The sequence below is a fragment of the Lepidothrix coronata genome, unplaced genomic scaffold, assembly GCF_001604755.1.
Source record: "Lepidothrix coronata isolate B3197 unplaced genomic scaffold, Lepidothrix_coronata-1.0 Scaffold72, whole genome shotgun sequence".
Lineage (NCBI taxonomy): Eukaryota > Metazoa > Chordata > Aves > Passeriformes > Pipridae > Lepidothrix > Lepidothrix coronata.
In genome coordinates, this window is record NW_016690252.1 from 3,669,815 (window position 1) to 3,692,154 (window position 22,340).

Sequence of the window (22,340 nt, forward strand, 5' to 3'; positions counted from 1 at the left end):
CATCCCATAGTAATATGCCTCACTATGGCAAACTGCTAGGCAGGGGGAAAAAAAGCTTTGTGAGTTCAATAGCTACCCACTGATTGTAAACATGAGAAGGAACTCTGAGAACACAGTGCTGAAATATAGGGTAATTTCCTCTTTATTAGAGTCCATGAACTCTGCTACATTAATGGTTAGGCTCTGTATACAGTGCATATAACAGAATTATACAGATATTTTCTGCAGTTCTTTACTTGCTTCTTTAACTTCCTTCGGGGACAAAAAAATAAAAAGGGCACAACATCCCTACTTTTTCCTTTCCTCCTCTCATGATATTTTCCATGTCTCATATTAATATATAGTGCAACATATTCTGTGACTGACATCCCTGTGATGCCCTACAATGTCCTACACTGATTTTAAGGTGAATTTAACTTGCATCAGGTACCTCAACTCAGTCACATTTGTCGTATTTTAAGGAGAAGAAAGAGAAAGAAAATGAACATTTGAGGTAGAAAAGGAAATTACCCTGAATTACCCTGAAGAACCTCACCCAAGACCCCTATCTACCTACTGCCATGGTGCAGGAGTCCCATTTCACCTCAGTCTTGGACATAAGTCCCTGCCTCAATGACACTATAACATGCTGGCCTCCAGCCCTGCCTCCTGAGTTGATCTCAGACTTGCACTGTGGGTTGCTCATCTCCTGGATAGATCCATCAGATATAAGCCACGACTTTTCTCCAGCTCTGTCTCTTCTTCATCCTGCCTCACCTTGAATATTGTGTGCAGTCACTACAGTATGAGAAAGATATCAAGCTACTGGAGAGTGTCCAAAGGAGGACAATGAATGTGGTGAAGGGCCTTGTGGGGAAGCTGTGTGAGGAGCAGCTGAGGGCATCTGGTGTGTTCAGCTGGAGAAGAAGAGACTGAGGGGAGACCTCATTGCAGATACAACTTCCTGGGGAGGGGAAGAGGAGGGGCAGGCACTGATCTCTGTTCTGTGTGACCAGTGACAGGACTCAAGGGAAAGGCCTGAAGTGATGCCAGAGGAAGCTTATGTTGGATCTTAGAAAAAGGTTCTTGACATTTTTACTTTAAGCCTTGAAAGTTATTTTGTGCCAGGGTGGTTGGGCACTGGAACAGCCCTATTTCAGGCTTCTGGAGAACATGGGCAACACCAGAGAAAAAAAATATTGTCTTTGTCACACATGGGACAAAACTCAACTGGAAGTTATTTCTCTTCATTTCTCTTCTTTTCTATAACAGTTGCTCCAAGATTAGACATTAATGATTACATTAACGTTGATTTAAAATTGTTAAATTTGTGGAAAAGTTGTCCATGGCTTGTTTGTTAAAGGAAGAGGAACAATTTTTACCTTGTTGTGGATTGAACTGACCTTTCAGAACTCCTTGGCATGCCAGACTGCCAAATCCCTAGTGATTTACTGTGATTATTGATTAAAAAACAAACAAACAAATAGATAAAAAAGGTTAAGGGTAATAAACCAGTCTTTCTCTACTATGGTAATGTAAAAGAGAATTAAAGGGTTGAGATAAACAACTACGAATCAGTTGATTGTTGTTACTATTAGAAATTTCTGATATCACTATTTGTAAACTTGTCCAGTGTGCCAGAACTACACAGAGAGTGTATTTTAGGTCTAGATTTTATAATGATGATCAATATTATTACCAGCAATAAAATTAGAAGACCTGAAACAACATGATTCTTGTTCCTTTAATGCCAGTCAGGGGTGATGTCAAATCCTGTTTGTTGTTTTTGTTTTTAGTTGTGTTTCTTTTTTTACAGATGTAATTTAAGTGAAGGCTTATCAGAAGTGTTACTTCTGTTATCTGAGCTGCTTTGACTGTCATTCTTCCTTTCTCTTTGCCAAGCCAGTGTTTGCAAAACAGAAAACCCGAATCCAAGTCCCTGCATCTGGTGTCAATTGAAATAAAACAAAGACAGGCTCATTTTAGCCACATAATTTAAGAAAGAAGACAGTATGATAACATTTAGAACAAGCCTCGTACACACCAGCCAGCCATTATCCTTCAGAAGCAGGTGGCAGATGGCATGAAATCATCTTCGTCAGACCTCCAAAGCTTTGCTGCCACATTTGGGAGCATGCTTCTTGTAATGACTACTTGCATATTCATACTGTGTGATGGGCACTTCTCGATTTCTGTGCACCTCATTTTGGAAAGAAGCTAATGTGGCTACACATGTACTTTATTGCGCCATTCACATTTGGCATCATTAAGAGGAAGGAGAAGATGATTTTTTTTTTTTTCCCCTGTGTGCATCCTTCTCTGCTTGCGTCAGAATGGCACAGGAAATCAAAATGCATGGCAAAGTCTGGAGCACCACGACTTGCCTGAAGCAGTGATGAGATCAGCCTCTGTGTAACGCCTCCTGTGAAATAAGATAGGAATTATTCCTCTGTGTCACACAGACACGTCTGGCAAAAAATAGATTCTCCTTCAAGTCTAGAGCTCAAAGGTTGCTCTCCAGTTTTCATAACATGGTTGTCAAAATCCTTTTCAAAACTGGTTATGCAAAGACATCTGCAGTTTACAAATCAGTAAGGTGAGGCATATTGCTTTTCCAGGACTGCCAAGAGAATCAATGGCAAATCTAGGGAATTTACTTTGGGTCATAAAAGAGTAATTTGCTCATACCTTACTTGCACTGCAGAGTCTGTTTTGCTCATGGGAGTTCAGGCAAGTCCATGATAAGATTCCTTTTGACTTCAACAGGGTTTCTCAGTATTGACAAGTTTCAGGACTGGTCCATAAGCCTTCTTACCATTGTAAGTTAGTGAGGATTCAGGAATCAGTTGCGTTACTGCATAACGTTAAAGATAAAGATTCTGATTCCTACAAGTACTGAGAAAGGCAAGAAACCTGAATCCTAAAAGCTTAAAAACACTGCAAAAGAAAAACAGATTCATTACTTCAGTCTGCTTGAACATTAGCCCCGTCAGCTTCTAAGCCTGAAACCACTATTACAGAAAGGGAACAAAGAGAACCGTGACTGAGTTTGATCTTTCAGCTGAGTGTTGCCTTTGTGGTCAAAGGCAACATGGTGCCTTCGAAATCCTCTAATAAATTACATGTGGTTTTCAGAAGTCACTACCACTAACATTTCCAGTGGCAAGAAAAACGAATCCTAACTCTGCCTCTAGCATTCTCATTTCTCAGCCTGACTACCCACAGCAGAGAGAAAGGCAAGGCCCACAGGTCCAGAAGTGGTCATGCTTCGCCCGACACATGTGAGCGAGAACGTGCAAGCACACGTGGGAAAGCAGATCAGACAAGCCTGCAGAGCTGCAGAAGAATCAGAAACAGAGTAAGTAGCGACCCGTCTTGGTTCAGAGGACTGGCCCACTGTGTTTCGTGGCATCCGGGATATTTCTTATAATGGATCTTCATCAAATTCCCAGGTAAAAAAAGGCTTGTGCTCAATTTAAACACATGCTTAATTTAAGCATGTAAATAGTCCAATTTATGTTGGATCAAGGCCCAATTCTTTCTCATTAAAATCTTATTTTAAAAACCTAATAATGCTGCTACTGGTTACTTTCATCCTCTTCACCTATGAGTGGCACTTTTCCCCCTCTTTTTACCCTTTTAATTTTGCATTAAAATGTTGCATATTCATATGACAGATACGACTTTTATCTGGGAACATTCTAAGACTATTCTGCTCAGCCAGAAGATATTATTAAATACCATAAACAAATACAGATACGCACTGTGACATCTGGATGGAAACAGCCCTACAGTCACATTTTGCAAAGGAAGCCCAACCAGAGGAAGAGTTCAGAAACGTAAAATGAACATTATTGGAATCTTAATGTGCCTCAGCTGCCTCTAGAGGGTTCAAATATGTTGCATCACAGTTAATTCTAGAGGAGGTTTATCAGCAGATGGAGCCTTGTAGGAACTCAAAGTGCTCTATCAGATACGTTAATGCCCCAAACTGATACATTATGATGTTCTGCTTGTGGAAGGAGGAATGCTTATAATTAATTATATATATTTTGCTGTTGTTGTTAAGTCAATCGGTATTTGCTTGCAGGCATGGAAAGCTGGTAATTTTACTTTTTTTTTTTTTTGCCAAGGGTGATTCATATGAATAGAACATTATGAGAATATTGAGAAGGAGAAGAAATCTTTTTTTTTTTAAATTTTGAGTTGATTGGTTTCAGCAGAACTTTATAGTTCACCTACAGCAAAAATAAAAGTGCACGCTGAAATAATAAAAGAATTCAGGCTGTGTATATGAATGTTTCTGTGCATGTTTATGCCACTGTGAATACAGGGTTCAAGCTGATATGATATATGAATGCAAAGAAACTCACTGGATGAGAGAAGGCAGTTAAAGAAAAAAAATCAGTAAAGCAGAAACTGTGAACAGGGAGACATTTGTCAAATTTTTTTAACCAACCAGTATTGGTGCAACTTTTCTGAAATCTGTTGTTAGAAGATCTGTAAGACCTTTTTACAGACATCATAAGTCACATTAGACTGATTGTTCTTCATGTTACAAACATCATTTGCCCTTGGAAAAAACCCAAAGTGATGCATGTTTTCTTTGTATTCAGTTTTATGAGATTATGATGTTTCAGGTCATTGTAAGAGAGGAACTGTTGGAGGGATTGGGTTTTCTTATGTGCAACAAAACACTTGTTACAGGAATTAGTTTTTGAGGTTCAATTGCTCTTCAGCACTGTGGTGTTGGTATTAGTTTTTTGATTCTGGAAGACCGAATGGCCTTGCCCATTCAGTTTTCTCAGCCCAGGGCCAATACAAGCACCTATCAGTTCTCAGTGGTTTGTCTTCATGGAGCAAACATGGTTTGTCACTTGTGTCACTGCCCAGAAAAAAAATAAGCTGCTTTCAGGTTGAAACTGTATTTTTAGTCAGGTACATTGGTTTAATCTAATTCCTTCATGGAATGGCACAAGAATAAACTGTGGTTCTTTGCCTAGTGAACTGTACATTGGGTAACATTTCTGTTACACAAACAGCTGATAGAAGATATTAAATATAATCTGATTGAAACTACGGGAATAATTTTGTTTAGTGTGATTTAACTTATATTTTATAGGTTGGTTAATATTATATTTGCCTTCTGAGATATGCAGTGTATTTGTAGGTACTGCGGCTTTTTAGGTCTGTAAGGATCATCTAATGGATGTCATAGTACAGGTATATTTTGCACATACATGTAGATAGGTAAAAAGATATTATTTTTTTTTAACTCTTTGGTTCCCAATAGTCATGCTTCTATTTTATAATTTGAACTAAAAAAAAAAAATAATAAATTTTAAAATAATTTCCTTATCTAAGAAAACCATCACAGTTCACATACATGCACACCCAGAAAGTTTTGTATTAACTACTCTCTCTAAGAACTTTAACTTGTGATTTGGTGAGCCATGATTATCTTTAAACTCTGTTTCTTCACCCATTCTTTGTCCATTCTGTTTGCATTATAAGCTTCTACAACAAACACCATGACTATATGTTTGAAATATCTCTGAAATGACAAATAGTAATTTCACTTAATGCCTTCTGGAGTTAATAATAAATAAAAGGGCCATTCATTTAAGAGTTGGACTTGGTTATCCTTGTGGGTCCCTTCCAACCTAGAACATTCTGTGAAATCTGTGAAATATGTTGTGAATAGTGAACCCACTTCAGAGCAGGTTTAAGTAGATCCTTTTGGTTCCACACCAAAGACCAAGCTCCTGGTTCGTTAATTCCCCATCCCTGGAGTGTTCAAGGCCAGGTTGAATCGAACCTTGAGCAACCCGACTTAGTGGGAGGTGTCCCTGCCCATGACAGGGAGTTGGAACTAGATGGTCTTTAAGGTTCCTTCCAACTCAAGCCCTGCTACGATTCTGTGATTCTGAAATCTTCAGGAACTGCGTTGCATATCTGAATGTCGGCTGTCTCTTTCCACTGATTATATCAGGAATCTCAGGCAACAACAGTTTGATTTCAGATAAGTCATCTAAGTGTTTAAAATTAGTTGAGATCAATTAATGTATTCATATCTTAGACAAACCCCTGAAACAGTGTGTGTCCTTCCCAGTCACTTTGTTGGATCTACTGTCCCCAGTTTTACTCTACTGAGGGAACCACTGCCTCACTGTATTCTCTGTCATACTGCATTGCTGAAGAGGCACAGGGGTTAAAACTCTAAATGTCAAGCAATGATTGGTATGTGCCATGAATTAGAAACAAACAAACAAACAAACAAACAAACAAACAAACAAAAAAACAATAAAATCCAGCAAGATGAACTTGAAGTTTAGTTTCACAAGAAGACTGTTATTGCCCCTGTTAGTAGCTAAAAATTCACACACAGCCACATCTTAAGTAATGTGTTGAGCTGTCCAAAAGGTAATTTACATGCTGTCAAGGCAAACAAGAATATGCTCACAAATTCAAGAGCAATATATGTGCAATTTGCACAACATCAATTTCTTTGGTTGTTTTTTCGATGGAGCCATCGCCATCAATTAAGTTAGTGACTCTTTGATTCAAATTACTTTTTGACACGTAGTGAACAGAATGGCTCACAAGAGCATCATTTTCCCCATTGTTCCCTTGGCAGCCATAGAGTAAATGCAAACAGGTGGAATTGTGGAACATCACTGCTGCTGAATCACATAACTGACCAACTAGGAAGAATCAGCATAATAAATATAAAGATTATTTTGAGGTGGGAGGTAGTGGAAATGGATATTTATATCCTCCCTGTTTTAAGTGTTTGACATAACAGCACAGTCTGCCAAAGTGGGTTTAATAAAAACACTGAGCCAGATTCTCAGATGGTGAAATATGCTATAACTCCACAATGTACCCATAAGATAGAGTCATTATTGGATTCAGAACACATGACTGGCACTCTGGAATAGTATATTCTAAGGTGCAAAATTCATCTAATAAACTTCATGGTTCTTTCACTGAAGACTATTAGCACAAGAGCAGTGGGCAAACATGAGTCATGAGATAACAATCAAATGACAGGTTTGTTTCAGTTATGTTACAGTAAAGACTTGCCATTAGTATGATATTTAACTAGTTTGTCAAAATAAGATCTCACAAAACAAACAGGACACAAACAACAGTAACTCATAGTGAAGCCACTTCTCTTTCTGTGCCATGCCTCATAGTCTAAGTGCAGCTGTGGGTCACAGAGGTTTTGTGAGTACTCAGTGGATTAGGATTTCACCTTGAGTCAAACATAGCTCTGTGCCTCCATTTCCTTTTTATTTCTCAGTCTGAGACTCATCATTACAGAGAACTTTTTTTTTTCCCCCTGCACTTTACACAGCTCAGAGCCTACCGTGTTATTAGCAACATGCATATGGAAGAAAACCCATATCATTCTGACAAAAAAAGATACTGAATGTTAAATTAATACCTAATAAACTGTTAAATAAAGTGCCTTGGGCAACCATTTAAAGTGAGATGGGAGGCAGCTGGGTCTTGCCACAGATCTGGACCTCAGTCTGTCTCTCTGCTGATGATTTTTATACAGCAGAGGCACAGAGCAATGAACAGGATCATCGCATCGCCTGGAGATGTGTTGGTTTGGGAAGTGCTGACATCATTGTTAGCAAAGCCTCATGCACTGTAGAAGGTTATGATGTTCATGCAAGGGCTTTCATGCTCTCATTTAAGCTTAACAGCTTGCAAAGGAGCATTTCCATTTATAGAGGTCCTTTGGGGCTGCAAGCTGGTCTGTTTGGCATGAATGACTGACACACCACAAAACAGTAGCAATGATATGCACTATACATAAGCTAACAATGATTGATTAAAGTAATAAGAGAGGGAAGATACTATGCCCGAAGAGACAAATGATATAAGCAGCTTGACTACCACTATGGAGATAACTGAAATAAGAATAAATGTTGACAAAGGATTATGTAAGTCATTGATGGCATTCAGATTTCTGAAAAAGATGCAGAAAAACTAAAGTGTGAATCACTTCATTACTTTTTCCTGTTCATTTTCCTTCTCCATCTCTAGCTTCTTATTCCCCTAGCTGAACATTCATTAAAGATAAATCTCAGGCCTTTTGCTAATGACTGGGTCATACCTGGAGGGTCAGGGAGGAACAGTGTGGTCATCAGCTCTGTACACCTCCTTTGTCAATTGTACTTGGCAGCAAGTGCAATCAGAAACTGTTCTGGGCTTGGTCTCTGATAATAAGCCAGAGCATGACATATATGACAGAAATAGTGGAGCAACTAAGGTCTACTTTAGTGATCATAGTATATTCAGATATGAATTATTCCTCCGGGTATATGTGAAAATAGGATCTCAGAAGTTAATGTAACTTCTTCCCCACCCCATATCTCCCCCACCCTCTTTTTTCTTCTTTTAAGACTGGTTTGGAGAATCTAATATAAGGAATAATTTTCAGGAAGTGAAATGATATCAACAGCAGTGCAGAAAATCGACCATTATGAAGAAGAAAAAAAAAAAGTATGAAGTTCTGTATCTAATTGGCAGATATAGAGGATGGATACCAACTATATTCATCCCAGTAAAAAGTATCAAAAATAGGACAAGAGACAAGGATGTGGTTAAGCAAAGATAATAAGGAGGAGCAGAAGGCATTTGAAAAGTTCAAAGGATATGTTAAGTGGGAGGAATGGGCAGATTATATGTGTAGATAAAGCAAGTAAGAAATAATTGGAGTGAAAATGAACACTGAACATGAAACAGGCCAAGACATCTCAACCCCACAGGGTTTTAAGATATTTACACAATAGTCAACTGGGAAAAAGGCAGTCTTTGTAATCTTGATAATGAATTAAATTTTATATAATGTATCAGCACCACAAAACATTCTGCTCCTCATTCCAGTACCTTATTCAAAGTCTGCTGGAGTTGGTGACAGTTGGTGACAGTCTTTCAGCAGCTTTTCAATGATTAGATCAAGTTCTATTAAAATTATATATCAGGTAGGTTGAACATGCATAACGTAGGAATTTAGGCTCAAATCCTCAGCAGGCAGCTAGGCACCTAAGACCCACTTGCTCTTGGTCTATGAAATGTCTTTGAATATCTTATCACTTTGTTTTCAAAACAGGTTTCACCTCCATTCAAAGATTTCTTTAATATATAATAATATATAATATTTAAAAAAATGCAAAAAATTATAAAAAGAAACCCAGACTAATAAAAATCTTGATAAATTCATAATGAATTGAAAACTAAGAGCACCTACTGTGAAATTATATAAAAAAATAGGGCAATAAAACTGTAATTCAAATATTCTCTATTTTTATATTGATTTTAAACCCCTCTGATTAGGGAAGAAAAATAAAGGCTTATAAGAATTTTACAATATGGAAAAAAATAGTCTAAGATATTTTCAGCAGAATAGTTACAAGTAGAAATATCCTCATCAGCAGTGATAGTCACCTGGCAATTTCCTTTGGCCAGACCCTTCCCATGGTGCATTTGTCCACTAAAATGAAAGATCAAACTGTGAGCAGAGCAGTAGTTTCTCAGTGTGGCGCAAGGAGAGTGAATAGAGACAGGCATTCACAACAAGTCAAAGTAGGACAGACCTATTATGTTCATTGCTTGTGGTGTTAAAAACCATTCCTCAATTCAGGTGCAGAAAACACGGTAATTTGTCCAGTTCTTAGGCTACGTATAAACACAGAACTGTAGATTCCTGTGGAGCACCACTGGTGACCAGACACCAGCTGGATGTAATTCCATTCACTAGGATGTAATTCCATTCACCACCACTCCCGTGGCTCAGCCATCAGCCAGTTTTTTACCCAGCGAAGATTGCACTCCCCCAAGCGAGGAGCAGCCAGTGTCTCCAGGAGAATGCTGTGCGAAATGGTGCCAAAGGCTTTACTGAAGTCCACATAGATATGTCCACAGCTTTTCCTTCATCCTCTAAGCGGGTCACCCTTCCATAGAAGGAGATGATGTTGGTCAAGCAGGATCTGCTTTTCATAAACCTTTGCTGGTATAATTGTATAGTGAGAGGAATGACAGACAACAAAGACGACATACTGCATCTACTAAGCTTCTACAGAACAGGCTTTCTTTTTGGTATTATGTAATTTTTTATTCAAAGGCATGATAAGGTAAAGAGCAGAACAGCTTTACCCATGCCCATGTAATGGGATGTTAACTTTTTCTGTTTCCTTCATCACCAGGCTACCTTTCTCTCATGTGTCTGTTAATTCTTGTTCCCCACCACAAGATATGTAATGTCTATAGAGTTACTGATGAAATCAAAGCAAAATATTCAGCAATATGTGACTCTTCTTGACTCAGAATTTTGTCTCATTAGTGAACTGCATTGCCATACCGAGGTTAGTAAATAGTATTAACTCTAATTTAATGGTTGGGAGAGAGAGGCAAATGTTAAGAGCAGTTTGTTTCACAACTAGAGAGTGAATCAGAAGTCAAGCAGGATAGAGCAAAAATATTTTCTTTCCCTGGTACCCTCCAGTTTCTTCTCCCTGTTTTCAATACTAAACATGACACTTTGTCATATGAATTAAAATAATATAGACTCCTCTCTTAAAAACTTTGAGTGGTCTTTTGTTGTTGTTGTTGTTGTTGTTGTTGTTGTTGTTGTTGTTTTTGTTTTTTATGTTTGTTTGCTTGCTTTTAAGTTTGTTTTCTAGCAGTGTACCATGACTCAGCAAATCAGTTCCAAAAGAAAAGGGGTGAGGGGGAGTAAAAATCAGTAAGTATATTTTATTAATTGGGTCAGGTTATCTGCCTGTCAGCAAAAGGGGAAGACGTTCATTTGGCATATTGCTGCTGAGCATGCTTTCTATTTCATCCCAGTGCACACCTCAGCTCTACCCAGCATTTAAGAAGTGTTATATTTAGTGCCTTTAAAAAAAAAATGATTGAATTATTGCTCTTTTTATGGTTCTGTAAAAGCCCTTAATAATTTGGGGGCAGCAGCTTCATCTTGCCTGCCTGGCCAATCCTCAGTGAGTGGTTAAATTATTCATAGAGGTTTAAGATATCTGTGTTTACTGTGACCAGATCATGGTGTCTTTAGTTTGGAATCTGCAAACCAAGTAAGTGCATGTATCTGGTGGTTTCTGGGCATGAGTGGGCTGCAGTGGGGATTGCAATGAGGTGAAAATCAGCAAGCACTTAGGTAAAAAGTGCTTCCCCATAGGAAAAAAAAAAAAAAGAATAAATAAACTCCACAGAAAATGTATGCAAAGAGAGTATTTATACAAAATTCTTTTCAATAACTACCCAGACTGGCTTGGAGGACACTGAGGGAAGGAAAAAACTCAGAGGAGCTACTTTGAGGCAAAATTGTCAGAGCTTTTTGTTTCAGTGCCAAGGTTGAAATTGGGAAAAGAGCCATGGAAGTCAAAGTAAAGAATCTCATCTAGGGTTGAGACAGGATTTTGTATTTCTGTAGGTACAGAAAGTAACAGTGAAATCATTTAGTTAAATGTGCTACAGTTTACTTAAAACCTTGTTCTTTCCTTCACATGTAGAGAAAATGGGTTAATTTATATCGTCAATATTAGTCACTTATATTAGTCAGAAGAAAAGTAAACTTCTAGGATAAAACAACTTTGTTCCATGATGTCATCACGTGTGATTCCATTTGTTTGTATGTGAGATCCTTAAAACCACAGTGCTGTTTCAAAAAGTCAATAAGGAGACTACTTTGAGCTACGGAATCCATTTTAGCATTCTTTATGTGCAACTTTAATGAATTTACAGTAAATAGCTTGTGGAAATAAGTGTTTGAAAAAAAAAAATCCTATGTCTTTATGGCTATCAGCTTAATAAGTTCAGAAGTACCTGGGTAACTAAAAGATTATTTTGCAGCAAAGGAGTCTCTAATTTCCTGATGAAAATTTACAACATGTTAATAAATTTCTTCTCTTGTTTTAAGTTGCTTTCTGGACTTGAGAGATTGTCCTTTTTATATTTCTGGGGTGACAAGAGGGGACAGAAATAGGAAAAAAAAGGAAAAAAAAATTTCTATTCAGTTGAAAAAGAAGGAATGCTGAAAAATAGAAATATAAACTTAAAATGCATTTTACTACCAGCTCACAGAGATTTTAGACTGTCAGCACTTGTTACTTTCTACAGCAGATGCAGATCTGGAAGTTTTCATCATTTTTGTTGTTTGTTTCGTTGCTTGCTTTTTTTTCCATCTATGGGTTTGTTTTTTTTTTTTGAGTGTGAGGTGCATCATGCAAAAAAAAACATAAACCAAAGAAATGGATGGGATCCTAGTCCTCACCAGAGCATTTTTAAATGTTTCCTGCTCCAGGAATTTTCTTCGCATCTGTCATGCTTTGCAACTTCCTTCTCTCTCTTTTATTGTTGATAACTAGTCTCTTTCCTTAAAATTCATCTGTCCTCGCTGGAAAATTCTCTTTCTTTTGTTATTCTAGTTGTTCTTTCCTTCTGTGAAGATAATACACAGTCTCAACTGACATAATGTGTTCTAAGCAGCTGAATGTTGGGATTATTACAGAATTTTTACAGTCTTAAATTATGCCAGACATTAATTTCAGTAAGAGGGTCCTACCATGCAGGTGCTGGTACAAAAAAAGACACTCAATGCCCTACATTATTAAAGTCTGATTCACTGTAGGATTTCTTCAATCACTTCCCCATCAAAAACTCCGAAGACTTATAAAAAGACAAAATTGAAGTCAAGCTGCAGTGAATAAGGTCCCTATACAAACTAACCTTTAATTTAAGGTATACCAAAGAAATGAAGAGTTGTATCTCAGGCCAGGGAGAATGTTTCATGATCATTCATTGCTTAGACAAACAGTAAAGAAGGGAAGCATCTGGGAAAGGCACATTGACTAAGAGCAAAGGACATAACCCACTTCATATCTACGCATGGCAAATCAATTTAATGTCTTTCATTACTGCTGGAAAACGGAAACTTACATGCGAACAATAAACTTTAATCTGGTTGACAACAGTTTAAAAAATGCACTGAAAGCAAGTTTCAGCTGCATGACATACTTTATGACACTTATTAAAAAGACATACTTGTAAGTCAATTAACCTGCCCAATGGTACATTTTAACTTGTTTTCTATTAAGAAAGGCAGCAAAAGGGCAAAGTTTTTCATTTAGGAAAGTTCTAAGTTGATTTCTTTTTCCTCTTTAAGTGAAGGGCATTGCTGGTGTCATCATTCTTAACCAGTCCAATATGAAATATAAGCCATTGGTGCCTACCAACCCATATTGTCACAGGTAATGGTTGCTTGTTCCCTAAAACTTTATAGTCATTGCAGTTTGCTATGGTAATTCATTAATTACAGTAATGATGACACCACGGGATGAGGCAGTTAACAAGACACATCTATCTGGATATTACAGAGAGCATCATTTGCACCCAACAATATATAAGGTCGCAAAAGCATTTTAACTGAGCTTCTCTCATCCCAAAACTTTCCCAAATGTTTGGGTGTTCTTGTTGCTGTTCCATTTCCCATCCCCCTCCCTCTCATTAAAGTTTGTGCTATTAAAATATAACCATACACACACAGAGACACAGTCTGTTGTATGTAAAAATTTATTATGTATATATAAATAAATAATCTATAAATTCTCTCTATAAAAATGTATAAATATATATAATGTGTATCATTAACTATATGTATACACAGCATATATTATAAATATACTTCATTTATGTGTGATGTGTGCATGTATATATATACATTTGTACATAAATATTCATAAGTACAAAAGCATACATAAGGACTTTGTCTGGATTTTTAGAAAAATTAATTAATTGCTATTGATTTTTGGTGGCTTAGCTTTACGAGAACATAGGTTTTGGAAAGGCAGAAAGGGAAGGAAGGAGAGAACTAAGATTTTCTCCTTTTGGGAAAGTATACTGGATTACACCTTTGCTTCTGGCTATAAGAAGTTGAGTCACCAAACAGGGCTTAAATATTTAAGTGCCAATGGATCACGTAGAACAATGTAAATGTAGGAAGGATGGGCTCTTTTGTCCATAGTACTGTGGTTCCAAGAGAAGAGGTACAAAAAGAAAAAGCTATATAAATGGTATGTCTAGTTGCATTCTGATTAATTTAGCTTGCAACGACTAGTTCAACCTGGATTCAGAGGCACACTTTTGCTCTGAATTCTGCCTAGCTTGAATAATTTTAAGTCCACTGCCCACTTTTCCTACTTTTAAAATCATGAAGGCAAAACTGAAACTGGTTGATCTGGTTGGAGTTTGACAACTAAGAACAGTGAAATTTTGCTCAGTTTTGTCTCATTCATGTGTCAGACCTGGTTCACCGACAGTTTCAAATTCAGTGACACTGGAAGTGTTAGTTCCTTGAAGTTTGCCAAAGTCATTTTCATCTACAAACTTCTTAAAATGCTTGAAAGGCTTGTAAATGTCCTAATTTGGTTATGATTCAAAGGACACTTTTTTCTTATGAGATATTTGATAATTTTACATCACGTCTTTGCTTAGTCTTGGAAGTGTTGAACTGGAACAGCAGCTGTATTTTAATTTCTGTAATAAATATCAGAGGGCAACTGAGCAGTTTAGGAACATAGATATACACATATTTAAGCTGTATACTGAGCTATCCCTGAACCATTATTATTTTTGTATCAGGGTTTTTTTTCTTTGCTTTAATTGCATGTGAAGTTCTTAATCAAATGAAATTCTTACAAATGTTTAGAATGTTTCTATCACCTAATGGCAACGGCTTGTTGTGAAACTTCATATATTAACATTCTTCTTTAGACCTCAGAATCCTTAGAGTACTTTAGAAACATGGCTGTTTTCATTATGAATTTCAGTTTGGGTATATAACCTTCATCTAACATCACCGCTCAAGAGTGGGAATGAACTGGGCTGGAAGCAACATTTGCTTTGTGGTCACATTATTTAGCTGCTGGATCCTGCCAAGTTGTGCTGAGTGCTAGAGCAAATGCTGTGGTGTGTGCACAACTGTAATATCACTCTGTGCTTAGTCCAGCTGTAACCCTAAATATCTCCTGCCTCAGCAGCGAGGAGGGAATCTAATGGGTAAGTCACCAGGGAAACATAAAGTAGCGACCTTCTTTAATAAGAATTAATGTAACAGGATATTTAGACAGCTAAGACAGAGTTAGTACTGCTTTCTAGAGAAAGTAAGATCAGTAAAGTTATACTGGAACTATCCTGGGTTCTTCTGGAGCATCGATTCCCTGATTTTAGGGGTGGCCATAAAGAACAAGTGGAAAGGGATGGATTGTTGCATAAATATTTAAAAGCTCCTGTGGGAATTATAATGGTTTTCTGAGTATGTCTTTCTTGGATGAGCTTATTGCTAAATGTATATTTTTAGTCTCTGTATTTATATGCATGTGTGCATATTTTTGCATACATATGCAGAAAATAAGCTTGAAAAATCCATAAGAACAGAGCAAGGTCTTTGAGCGTTCCATGGCAGTGTTTCTTCAAATGTCAAGAACCAAGCAAAAAAGGAAAGGAGACAGGTAGTCACTGAATAGATAGCTAGGCTATAGTGGAGAAATGTGGGAGGGAAATGAAGAAAAAAACACAAAAATCTTTTAAAATGCATACAAAGCAAGCCTCAGAAGGGCCTACAAACTCAAATGCTCTCAAGAGGGTTTGGGAGGGAAAAGTGCTTTCAGCAACTGTTTTTTATCTTCAAGTTTTTCACTTTATCTCACTTTCTCGAAGGCTGGAAGTTGACCCCAAGAGGGTCATGGAATCTGATTTATTGAACTGTGTTTAAATCAAAAAAGTCAGTTTCTCAAAGCTGTGTTGGAAGTTGGTGGTAATGTTTCTTGAACTTCCCTACCTTCCTCTTCCTTCCCCCTTCATGTTTGTTTAGAGTGAGAAAGACTCTGATATCAGAAGGCCAAGAACATAAAAGATATCATAATCATAAGGGTTGGGTTCCAGTATGTAATTTTCCAATTACAGTGTGAACCAAGTTATGCTTTCCCCCCCTTTTTTCCTTTGTTTCTCTTTTTTTTTTAATGTGAATAAAATTTAATATCTTTCAGTGAATGATCATTCAGTGAATGATCAGATCTTTGTTTTAATTCTATAGGCACTGATACCTGAATCTAAACTTTATATTTTTTCTTTAATATTTCCAAATCTCAAAATATCTGAGAAAAATGTGTATGATGTCACAAATGACCAAGAAAAATCAAAATAACTAGAATGTATTAAATTAATCAATGTTAATTTTACATTAAGATAAACAAGATAATTTATTCAGTATTTTGACCACTGACTATGAGGGGATGGGGAATTTTATCATTGCTTCCAAACTAAGAATGTACATTGATTAAAGCGAACTAGAATAGTAGAGTTGGTTAATTTGCCCTGATTAACTTTCTTTTAGCATTCCCATTAAAATTTAGAAAAAGGGAATGTTTTTGTTTGTTATAGAAGACCAGAAGTGACTTGGGTTGGGGGGGAAGATATCATTTCTGTTAAATTTTAGCAATTTAAATTAAAAACTTGTGTTACAATCTCCTGAACTTCACAGCTGCCTCTTTACGGCCCGGACTGAGCCTCTTACTTTACAAGGTGGAAGCTTGTAAAGTTGAAGCTGGATTATACTTAATTTTAATCATCACAGGTGGGCATGATGCAATTAACCCAAATAATTTGCATTGAATAAATCTGTCTTAAATTCCAGCACAGCTCCTGAATACAATAGATGTTTTTCCATAATCCGAAGTGTGATTCTTGCAAACCAAGATGGTTTGCAAACCAAGATGCTGCCCTCAAACATGCATTTGAGGTGCCTGACAACAAAGTGAGTTTGAAAAACCTGTTCGGCTTACTCCTTCTGACATTTGCATCATTGCTCTAAGCACTTGAAATGATTTCAGCATAAACCCCAGGAATGATTTTGCCATATTTCCACGTGGCATAGGAGCTTATCTGGATTATTCTTAACCTCTGTATCCAAATAATCAACAACAGAAAATGATATTTATCTGGAAATGAACAAGAACCCTTTGGAGTAGAGCTCATAACATAACACAAGTGGTTATCATTTTTTTATTGTAGAAGTAGATTAAAAATAGAAACAAGTCTCAAAGCCTAGAAAAATTGGAGATATAGAAGAGAAAAGATAGTGTAGTATTGTGATTCTTCTGTGTGTTAATAGGTCTTTCATTCTGTGTTAATGCATAACTGTAAAAATGGTGTAGGTACAGCTATTTTAAATTAAACATGTATATATATGTGAGTATGTCACACTTCTGTGACAGACGGTTGCTACTTTGTAAACATTTTGTAAATAATAATTATTGTTAATAAAGCAGGCTAGGATTGTGTTTTATTGTAGTAGTTTGGAGATTTTTAAGAGTGGTGTCGGTATTTGAAATTCTCTGACTTTAATGTTGAAAGGGATGCTTCCAGCAGCATCATATGATCCCTTGTGAGCCACAGGTTAAGCCAATTTTTGTATTACACCTTTTAGAAAAACATTAAAGTCTTTGCATAAAGAGTTAAAGCAACACAGACTCTAGCATGCTGGTAAACCAAATATTTGAATAATCATCCTTAACTCCCTTCTGTCCTTCCATCTCCATTTCCAACCCAAAATTTGAAGTTTCAACTTTCAACAACTTAGTCATGGTTATTCTTTTGTTTGGTTTTGTTGTTTCCATGGTGGTTTGTTTTTTTTTTAAATTCCCACTTACCAATTGCAATCGAGTCAAGTCCTTAATTTAATAAAGTAAATAGACTGCACCACTCTATTTTCTCATTATAAATAAAGTTCTAAAAACCTCAGATCATGTGGTAGCCATAAGATCATAGAAAAAAATTCAAACCCAGTAGAATAATTCATTTTCTTGTCCCACATTCTACATTAATAATTTCCTTATCTTTTATCTAGTTGTTTCTATATTTAGTATAGCAGCCTACACTATGGCAAACATTGTCTAGAAAAGTCTGTGGTGTTAAATTAAACCCACCAGGAAAAACTACCATTCCCTTTGCCAGTTTGTTCCAACATTTCTTTTATCTAGGCTTGTTAAAACTGTGAGCCTGATTTATCACTTGAATTTAATTTAGTGTTCAGACATTGACTGTTACCTTTCTCTGTTCAATGAAACAAATTTTCAAATTTCTAGTATTTTCTCCTCTTTACATTTACATTTTCTATTTAAAAACATTTCTTCCAATCCTTAGGTCATTTTTTTGTGAGTCTTCTCTGCACTTAAGACTAAATGCCCAGTGTGGATACTACAGCTCTGTGTAATATGCCACAGCCTTTCTTCCCAATGCAGAGCCTGCCCTACTCTGTAAAAACAGCCTTGTCTCTTTGCAGGGAAGCACGGCATGGGAGCACTGAGTGGTGTTTCTTTGCTTGTTAATTTTGTGACTGGCATGATACTGCTGCCCCCCCCTCAGATTCTGCTTTTCTTTTTCTGTACCTGTGACTTGTATGGGCATTTCTGAAAAAAATCAAGAGCTCTCTCTTCTTTTACTTAATTAAGATACTTTTTTTTTTTTAATAGGCTCAGTTTATTTTCTTTCATTTGTTAACCAGTTGTTCTTTCTTTCATTTAGCAAATATTTTGTTGATGTCTCACAGTCCTAACTTTTTCAGTGGAATCTAGGTTTGTGCCCTTTCCACATATATTATGAAGAATGATTTAGAGAATGATTAATAACTACCATATTGGTGTGCCATAATAAAATAAGAGGGGTTTATTGAAGTTTCATTCTGAGCCAGAGTAGAATGAGGATTCAGAAGGACAAAATTGCTCCTGTGGATAATTTTCTTCAGGATGTTGTAGAAAAGGACATGTCTCAGGGAGAATTTAAATATCTTATTATCTCGTGGGTAGTATAAACAGTCTTATAAATAAGTACGGGGAAAAAAAGAAGAGGTCATTAAAAGAAAAAGGTGCTGAAATAAGTAATAATGAAATTGCCTTCAAAATCAGGATTATAGAACATAATTCAATAGTCCCACATGTAACTTTAATGTGGGTCAGAGAAATGGCTAAAGCATAGATTGCTCTCACCTCATCTGACCACAGAAAGAGAGGGTCTGACACATAATGTGGTTTATTCACCACATTCTTAAATTCAGACTATAATATCTGTAATCATCCTGGTAATAAATAGCCGTACAAAAAGTCCCTTTTGTCAGAAATGCATCACTGAGTGTGCAATAACATGAAATTTCCCACCTTGCCCAAAAGCCCCGTTGTCTATGGTACAACAGCCCTGTATGTTTCAGTCTGTTTCAATAGGAATTGCTATTCTTGTTGTGCTGGTTGTCACTTTTGAGCAGTGCATTTTAAAATCATAACCGCAACAAGCCCCACAGACACCGTTAAGTAAGAAGTCTCAGAAAGCTGTCCAGGGCTTTCTAATGCAAAGCGTAGGGCATTGCTGTGAAAGGCTGAATGTCATCTCCTTTCAAGGAAGGAACAAGAGAGCTCTGAACCGGTAATATCCAAGCCTTAAGAGTAAATCTGAAGCCCAGTGACATCAAAAGAGAAACCTCATGGATTTCCTGGGGCCCTGGATTGGATACTTACCACATTCAGCAAAGCACTTAACACATATGCAGATGGTCCTCATTCTCCAAATCGTTTAAGGACACACTGAACTTTCAGTAAGTGCTTACAGCTCTGTTGAAGTCAATTTAAGCATATTTTAAAGCGGTTTGTTGAACTGGGAGGAAATGATGAATCTGGGCCTCAGTGAGTTCTATGGAAATGCATGATGTATTTAAATTTAACATATTTATGTAGTAAACTCTCAAATATCTCCACTGAGTCCAATTGAAAAATGAATAATACATAACCTCTGGCCCTGTGCTTGCTTTGAGCTAGAAAGGCCAAGCAGCCCAGAAGCTAAATGGTTACCTATTTTTATGCCAGTCTTTTCCTCAAATCCCAGCAGGAAGTTTCTACTTAATGGAGAGACTAAACTTCTGTGTTCAGCTTTCTATTCATTCCTTGCCAAGACTGTGGAAAACAGCAAGAGGAGCTTCAGAGGGGGAAGAAAAATTAATAAATTTGTTAATTTTATTTGCACCATTTCTGACTAGTTCAATTCATATGCCCTCAGATTATGATTACCTTCATATAAATTGGACTCAGAAGTTGACAACTTTCATAAACTCTCTGTCAATGAGAAATACCAGTTATGCATAAAATTTAGTGCTTAATACAGTTTTTATTTTATTGCTAAAGGTTTCTGTGTAGCTGAGATGATTTAAGCAGTCAGTAAGTTTCAAGGCAAAGTGCATAGTAAAATGAAGAACAATGTCTTGCTCTTCTCTGTAGCTCTTAACTTTGCCAAGACGTGTATTTCTTCCAACTTGTGTTTTTGTTACAGGAACTCGATTCACTGAAGAATGAAAAAAAATCCAAACGAACAAAACAGAAGACCGAAAATTAGACATAAACTTTTTAAAATGAAGACTTCTATTTTATTCAAATATGTATTGCAAGGAAAAAATAATCACACAATATTTTCACCGGAATGAGATTTATGGGGCACTTCAGACAACTACCTGCATGTTGAAATGCACTCAGTTCTGTGAGTGATCTCCAGAGCTTCAGATTTGTTTCCAACCATTTCGTGCCTTATGCTGCTAAATTCTATAATTCTGCTTGCCAGGCAGCATTTAGTAAAGCAAATGAGATGGATTTATCTTTTCTGACAATATCCAGGGTTTCTGCTACTGTTGTTAAAGCCTTAATACTGTAAACACTGATGTATCAGATTTACTTATATAAGTCAAATAGGATGACTCACAAGAACGAAACAGTATAGCTAAGTATTAGGTGCATTGCTACAGGCATAAATTGCTGTCTTGCTCTATGATACCCAATTTTACAGACTAGACAGAAAACTGCTTCTCCAAATATGCATTTGTAGGTACTTTCAGTCTCACTGTTGTCAGAGGCAGCAAAAATATCATGCTGAACACGGTGCAAATGACACTATAAAGTAATTGATATTATTAAAAATGGCTTTATTCTCATTGTGAAATTCAGCATATCCGTAAGTTAATGTAACTCAAGGAAGTGAATGCCTGAAAGAAGTAGTACTGAAGGGAATATCTTTCTTCAGGTCAGAATCTGGATGAGCGGGAAAACCTATATGGGCACACTGCAATTAAGGATTTTTTATTACTATTAAATGTTCTTCATAAAGTGTAAAAAAAAAAAAAAAGGCAACGAATTTGTGCCATTTTGTGAACTATTTTTTCCTCAACTGTGGCAGGAAGCCAGATGAAAAGCAGTTAGAAAAGAAGGCAGCTCTGGCAAAAGTTTTGCAGACATGTAACATGAGAGAGGGTGATTTCAGAGGCATGATTATTTTTGTCATTTTAATAGAGTTACTGGCCCTGCGCTAACAGAAAGTGACTCTTAGAGATATTTACCATAGTTACCTGTCATCTGTATGTACTAATATCTAGGGTGTGGGAGATTTTCACTAAAGGCAAGTTTCAGGGCTGGCCTGAAGCTATATGATGGATTTTGCAAGCATTTAGACAGAGACCCTTGAGAGCTATATAAAATCTTGAACATAGACCTACTTTCAGGCTTTCTCCCACTTCAGTAGCCCTTGCACACACCAGATTTGTTATGATGCATGAGTGCTCACAGCTGAATACTGGCGTTGTCCATTTAAGACCTCTCTGAGCAGTCTATCGCGTTGCAGACTGTGACACCAGTTTGATACTAGACACAAAAAACACTCTCTGCAGCCCCAACTAAAATATAAAAGTGAGGATCCTAATATCAGGAGATAGTACCCAAGACAAACTGTTACCAAGTACCAAATATCGTATCAGCTAAAAAATAAAATTTTTACTGGAGAAAAATTGCATTTAACAGATATGGTTCTATTTTGAAAGCAGTGGTTGGAATGCATATTACCTCTACACAGCTGCATAAATGGAAATAATGGTAATGTATCTTCAAGATTTTTATGTCTGTTAATCCTGTGTAGCAATGACACAATTTAATCTAAGTTATAAAATATTCGTATTTTTCTATATGTTTTTCTATATGCAGATATATGTGGAAATGAACACAGGGATGTAAATACATACCTGTGATTATGGTAAAGATACATTACTTTTCACATGTATGGCCTGTAAGGCAATCCATCTAAGAGAAGGTCACTCTAAACAAACCTACGTTCTGAGGACCTCACTGCCACTGTCCAAGCTTGCTCGGCCCTCTAAACAAACCTACGTTCTGAGGACCTCACTGCCACTGTCCAAGCTTGCTTGGCCCCGGAAACAAACCTACGTTCTGAGGACCTCACTGCCACTGTCC